The sequence below is a fragment of the Ostrea edulis genome, chromosome 7 (assembly GCF_947568905.1).
Source record: "Ostrea edulis chromosome 7, xbOstEdul1.1, whole genome shotgun sequence".
NCBI classification, from domain to species: Eukaryota; Metazoa; Mollusca; class Bivalvia; order Ostreida; family Ostreidae; genus Ostrea; species Ostrea edulis.
This window is the reverse complement of record NC_079170.1, coordinates 33724851-33731155: the sequence shown is the minus strand read 5'-3', so window position 1 is coordinate 33731155 and position 6305 is coordinate 33724851. Positions and strand designations below refer to the sequence as shown.

General features: G+C 34.1%; 1 protein-coding gene and 1 long non-coding RNA gene across 4 annotated transcripts in view; both read right to left on the bottom strand.

The window, feature by feature from the left end:
• The window catches only part of LOC125654048 (interferon-induced protein 44-like), a 56577-nt gene that overhangs the window by 19589 nt on the left and 30683 nt on the right, over window positions 1-6305 (bottom strand). The gene's annotated exons all lie outside the window — the stretch shown is intronic.
• On the bottom strand, window positions 1945-3850 carry LOC125654062 (uncharacterized). The gene is made up of 3 exons (XR_007362177.2): window positions 3358-3850; window positions 3187-3234; window positions 1945-2611 (listed from the first exon to the last, which is right to left on the bottom strand). It is a non-coding gene; the product is annotated as an uncharacterized LOC125654062 (long non-coding RNA).

Here is a 6305-nt window from a genome sequence, read left to right as displayed (position 1 = left end):
CCCCCCCCAATCCAAACAACAAACATGTTTTAAGTTTTTGACATTGCAGCGACTGAAACTGGAGTATTTAATTCAATTCAATATTGGCACTAAAGCACATGCAAGTGTTGTTAGCCATCTAGTATAATATATATATAATATATATATATATATATATATATATATATATATATATATATATAATTATATATATTGTGTTACATGGTATTACAATCCTAAGGAATATACAGAGGTGTGGATGGGGGGATATTAATCCCTTGTCAGTGACAATAAGTGGATTGCATGTATATGTGGAGAGAAATGGTCATCAGTCTATATTTAAAAAAATTGATTTTTTAAAATTATTATTTAAACCATGTCATATCGGGTGCAAAATATTTTCTTTTATTTGAGCTTACAATTTCATTCTGCCAGATACTGTAAGGTAACATATAAGCCAACTCCTTTACAATATGCACTCAGAAAATTACAATTTCCATATATTGTCTCTGTGATCTATTGTATGTACATGTAGTATTGTAAGGTCAGTTTAGAAGATGCCAAGGTCAGTCTGCCAGATCCCCTAATGAAATATCACTTATACATCATTATGCTATACACATTACAGTTTCCAAACCATAGCTCTGTCACCTATAGTATGTATTATTATAAGGGGAGTCTGGCAGATTTCAAGGTCACTCTATCAGATCCCCTCATGAAAGGTCACTTATACACCATACTGTCTCTGTCACCTATAGTATGTATTATTAAAAGGTCAGTCTAGCAGATTTCAAGGTCAGTCTGTCAGATCCCCTCATGAAAGGTCACTTAAACACCATACAATTTCTATATGGTGTCTCTGTCACCTATTGTATATATTATAAGGTCAGTCTAGCAGATTCCAAGGTCAGTCTGTCAGATCCCCTCGTGAAAGGTCACTTAAACACCATACAATTTCTATATGGTGTCTCTGTCACCTATTGTATATATTATGATAAGGTCAGTCTAGCAGATTCCAAGGTCAGTCTGTCAGATCCCCTCGTGAATGGTCACATACACCATACAATTATCCATACGATATTTCTGTCACCTATTGTATGTATTATGATAAGGTCAGTCTAGCAGACTCCCAGGTCAGTCTGCCAGATCCCCTAATAAAAGGTCACTTATACATCATTATACAACACAGATTACAATTTCCATATGATATTTCTGTCACCGATTGTATGTACTATTATAAGGTCAGTCTGTCAGATCCCCTCATGAAATATCACTTATACACCATACAATTTATATATGGTGTCCATGTCACCTATAGTATGTATTATTATAAGGTCAGTCTAGCAGATCCCCAGGTCAGTCTGACAGATCCCCTAATGAAAGGTCACTTATACACCATACAATTTCTATGTGGTGTCTATGTCACCTATAGTATGTATTATTATAAGGTCAGTCTAGCAGATTCCCAGGTCAGTCTGACAGATCCCCTAATAAGAGGTCACTTAAATACAGCATACAATTTCTATATGGTGTCTCTGTCACCTATAGTATGTATTATTATATGGTCAGTCTAGCAGATCCCCAGGTCAGTCTGACAGATCCCCTCTTGAAAGGTCTAATGTAAATTTCAGCTCTTCTGGCCCAGTGGTTCTTGAGAAGAAGACTTCTATATGATCCCACCCTATTTTTGCATTTTTTGTAATTATCTCCCCTTTGAAGGGGGCATGGCCCTTCATTTGAACAAACTTGAAAGCCCTTCATCCAAGGATGCTTTTTGCCAAGTTTGGTTGAAATTGGCCCAGTGGTTCTGGAGAAGAAGTCGAAAATGTGAAAAGTTTACAGACGGACAGACAACGAACAACAGGTGATCAGAAAAGATCACTTGAGCTTTCAGCTCAGGTGAGGTAAAAAGTTGTTTTTCTCCCCAATGTTGTTGGTTTTAAATAAAGCATCAAGAATGAATAATGTCAATATGCCTTTAATCAATGTAAAATCATTAGCAGGATAAATTCGTTTTAAAGACACCTAGAGGGGTAATACGTAAATATATGGGGGTCCTTGAAAAGAAAAACATTGGGTTCGACGTACACCTTGCCCAATATGACCTCGAAGTGTCTATGATATCATACTATACAGATTACAATTTACAAATCATATCAGAGCATCATCATAAGGTGTATTACAAATATCAAATCGACTGTTAGTACTTGAAACCTTTATCCTATATGTGATTCACAAAACATTTTAAACATACTAGATTGTAATATCAGAATGCTGCTTTAAGTTTCATAATAGAACATCATTGAAAACAAATTCATGATTTCTGAATCATTGAATTATTTAATGTACTGATTTCTATGTATGCTGTAAACCGTGTACTATTTCTCACAAAATATACATTATTGGAACATAATATAGGTACACTGTACATAATTTTCAGTATATTACAACATTTAAACATTATTTGAAGAGAGAGTTGCCTGACAATAAAATTTCACTTGTAATACATTGTCTGTGAAGGTCATTGATTATCAAATGACTCTTATACATGCTCATCTTTGTGAAACTGAAGGTCCTCAAAAAATCAAATTCACTTTGAAGATTTCTTCCTCAGACTGATGGATTTCTTTGTCTAGTGTTTCAGAAAAAAAAAACAATAAATAAACACCAATTTTCCTTGTAACAATAATCTAAAACATTACACTCACTGAAGTTACCTGTTTTCCTTTATATTCCCATACAGAAATTCAACCCCACCTTTACTTTGGATGCAACTCTCGGACCAAAGTATTTTGAGAAGACCCCATTTCTATTTCTATTTTCACTGTTTAATTATCCTTAAATGGGAGTTATGGTCCTCCTCTGAATAAAAATGATCCTCTCTAGTCCTTACCTTTAGAAGCTTAGTGCTAAGTTGGGTTGAAATATGTCCCATTGTTCCAGAGAACATATTGAACTATAAACACTTATAATACATACATAATAAACAGACACCAGATGCTTTATAATCAAAATAGCCTATCTAAGTCTATGGCTTAGATGAGCTAACACTGAACACATGTACCCATATACAAACTTCCTTAATATACAGTATCTAAAACAAAATTAATATTATCAAAGAATATTATTATATATTTTAATAAATATTTATACAAAAATCTCTTCAATTTCTTTGCCTAGTTGGTTTTCAAATCAGCAAAACTTTACCTTTTTAGCAGCATTTTTTCCAGGTGATTTTTTATTGTCATTTTCTCCCTTCAAAGAAGACACACAACACATTTGATAATCTTACTTGGTACTAGTAAATCATATTGCAGTGGAATATATTTAAGAATAAATATTTATTTGTAATATTTTGTTACACATTATGTCACATACCCAAAATCGAATGGAACACATCCTGCAGATAAAGCTATTTTTTGAAATGTTTTCCTCCCCAACACAGTGGTTTTTTTTATGAAAGTGTCTGGTGCATTCTTCACAATTCATCTACAGAAAAGCATAAAAGATTAGCAACATCACTACTGAGTCTGGGAGTACCTACCCTACCTCAAACTGCTATGATGTAGTGTGAATGGAGACAATAGACATGGTTTGTGACTATGAAAGATTAGCTGTACCTTACATATGGTTTATTCAGACTAAAGCATAGCTTACATACTTAAAATTTGTACTTTATTGTTAGTTTGTTTTGTTTTACGTCCCTGTAAGAATTTCCCCCTCATACTGAGATATCACCAACTGTTAGGTGAAGTACCACAAATTTAGACCTATTCTTAGTTGAAACATTGGACCTATGTTTTTTCATCTTTACACACCAAGTGTTTGGTGAAGGAGCGTTTACGTCTTGGGTTTGACATGGCCATGGCTCAAGTGAAGCTCATACACAATAATTAAACAAGAGGCCCATGGGCCACATCGCACACCTGAGTCACCTTGGCCCTGCCATTGTTCAGCTGTTGTGATTTTCAAAAGATTTATTTTATCAATCTTTATTCCCATGAAAAATATTGTCCCCATATTGTGGCCCCAACCTAACCCTAAATGATCACAAAATAACTGAAAATGAATTCACACAACACAGAGATGCCTCAACACCAATATGACTAACATGATCTTGCTTTGAATAGTTCAGGAAATATTGAATAAATCAGAGATTAAAAAAGTAGATCCAACTCTAAGGTCAACATCACAAGGTCAAACTTCACAAAGTAATAAGGTCTTGCCATAAAGAACATGTGTACAAAATATAAAAGCCCTACCCTATATAGTTCAGGAGAAATTGAATAGGTCAGGTTTTATTTAAAAAGTAGGTCAAACTCAAAGAAAAAAATCAAAAGATCAAGCACAATTGTGTATAGGGTATTGCCACAAAGAATCTATAGATAAAAAAGATATGGAAGCCCTACCTAAAATAGTTCTGGATATATTCAATAGGTTATGTTTTCTTAACAGTAGGTCAAACTCCAAGTTCAATGTCACAGATCATGTGAAATGAAAGGTCTTGTAATAAGAAAAATATATAAGTCAAGATATGAAAGATCTGTCTTAAATAGCTCAGGGTATATTGTATAGGTCAGATTTTTATTAAAAGTTTGTCAATGGACAAGTGAAACATCCATGAGTTAAGAGTTAGTTTCCTATCTGAAATAAATCTCATAAACCATACCTGAGCTAATTTATAGGAAAAAAATTATGAGCTTAACTCTTAATTCTTAAGTAACTCGCAAGTTTGAAATAGCAATTTTTTAAACTCATAAGGATCAAATTATAGCTCGAACAGACAGACGGACTGGGGACAACTGGTGATCAGAAAAGCTCACTTGAGCTTTCAGCTCAGGTGAGCTAACAAGAGTACTGCTAACGGTACATAATGCGCCCTTGAAAAGCTAATATACACCATGATTTGTAGAACTTGGCTTCAGGTAGGTAGTATCATCAATCATCAGGGTGCGACATACTTTCTTTGCATCGTATAAACAGACAAATCATGTATTCTCTATGTAATATTTTCACTTGTCATAAGGTGAATTGTACCAAGTTTGACAGTCCTAGCCCCAACAGTTCAGTCTGGTTACTTCCTACAAGGTTCCCTACTAAGTGATACTGCGACCTTGACAAACAATAGGAATCTTTCGCTCATCATGGTGACAGAGACACCACATAGAAATTGTATGAGAGGATCTGACAGACTGATCTGGGAATCTGCTAGACTGACCTTATAATAATACATACTATAGGTGACAGAAACACCATATAGAAATTGTATGGTGTATAAGTGACCTTTCATGATGGAATCTGACAGACTGACCTTGGAATCTGCTAGACTGACCTTATAATAATACATACTATATGTGACATAGACACCATATAGAAATTGTATGGTGTATAAGTGATATTTCATGAGGGGATCTGTCAGACTGACCTGGGAATCTGCTAGACTGACCTTTTAATAATACATACTATAGGTGACAGATATTATATGTAAATTGTAATGTGTAAAGTATAATGGTGTATAAGTGACCTCCATGTCGCTCCATGTAGCATTCATTTAAAGTATATACATGTAGTTTTACCTTGAGGAGAGACTCCCTCCTTTCTTTCATTTCATTCTTTTTCTTTTGGTGTTTGTCTTTCCCAAAAATACAGTGTCTTTCGCACCTTGCCAGAATAACGAATGGTGTTCCATCATAAGGGACAATACAGGGATCTCCTAAATCACTAAAGCGAACCCGAGACTTCTCGTTAATAACTGCAAAGACAATCAATACTTGAAAGAACAACTGTAGATTTCTATACAGATCCTTTTTTAAAAAAAACAAACACATTTTCATTTAAATTATTGCTTGATCAAAATTAATAGTTCTGAATTAGACTGTCTATGAATGCTATTACTACTCCATTTCACAATAAATTAACATGTCTGATGTATATGAAGACCCTATTTTCCAGGAGGAGAGAAGGAATTAAAAAAAAAAACATCCTGTTAAAAAAGAACCCTCTGAATTTGTTTTCATAAAGATGCCGACGCGTTTCGGCAATTTATACATCATAATGATTTAGACTACACCCCCCTGCAAGTAGTAGTATATCAATCAATTAAGAGGATGCATATTTTTTATTTAATTTTCCACAATCTGGAAGACAAGCTCCTGGATTTTACACATTTTATAGGGCTTGAAATATGTCTACTATGTAGTCATTTTTACTATTTTTAGTCACCTTTAATGAGGTGAAATTAATAAAATAACACAAATTTTAAGGGGTTTTTTTTTGGGGGGGGGATATATAAATTCTCTCAGTAAAAGTAACTTGTCAGATAATTA